The following is a 788-nucleotide window of genomic DNA, read 5'->3' as shown; positions in this document are numbered from 1 at the left end:
TTCTATTGTTAAAAATAATCACACGAATAAATATTTGAATATTAAAAGTAGGTTCTTCATCCCCCCACACACACACACCTCTTCCCCATCCTGGTACTAAGTGGCCAAAACCCTTTCGAACACCATGTGACACAACAGATTTTGCAAGTTGTTGTGAAAGCGATTCACCAGTTGGGAATTACTGTGCAGGACCTGGCTAACGATCGCTGCTCTGGGTTACCCACTGCCTTCTGTGGGACAGTAACAGTATCAGTTAGCCTATAAGTCAACATAATTTAAAAAGCTTTAGAGTTCTTGTCGGAGGGGTATATTAAATTGCCACAGTATCACAGGGGTGCATCTTGGACCCAGAAATACAATGTGTCGGTCAGGACGGGGCTGTTCCATGGAACAGACTGGTCATTGCCCGTCACACTCACGCTGGGAGCTGGGTTTCCCCTTAGTCGTTACTAACTGCAATGAGAAGAAGTCAGGCGGCTTGTGTGACTCCTGGGGTAACAGCACCATAAAAACGTTTTGTCTTTAGAACACATGTGGGGGGTTAGGAAGTATGTGGGCTGTCTCTGACTACACAGAAATGTCACAAGTCACAGCAACCGTGAGGGTCACCCATGGCAGACTGACCGGCAGAAGCAAGTGAAGCGGGCCAGACACTAAGTGCAGGTAATGGCGCTACCTGAAGAGAACAGGTATCTTTAAGAAGTCTGTCAATAACTAAGTATAAAGCACAGTCACATTCTACCAGTACATAAGGGGAGACCTCTGGGTTCTTAAGTTCCTACTGCACC

Source organism: Pteropus alecto, unplaced genomic scaffold, assembly GCF_000325575.1.
Source record: "Pteropus alecto unplaced genomic scaffold, ASM32557v1 scaffold110, whole genome shotgun sequence".
Lineage (NCBI taxonomy): Eukaryota > Metazoa > Chordata > Mammalia > Chiroptera > Pteropodidae > Pteropus > Pteropus alecto.
This window is presented reverse-complemented; position numbering follows the sequence as displayed.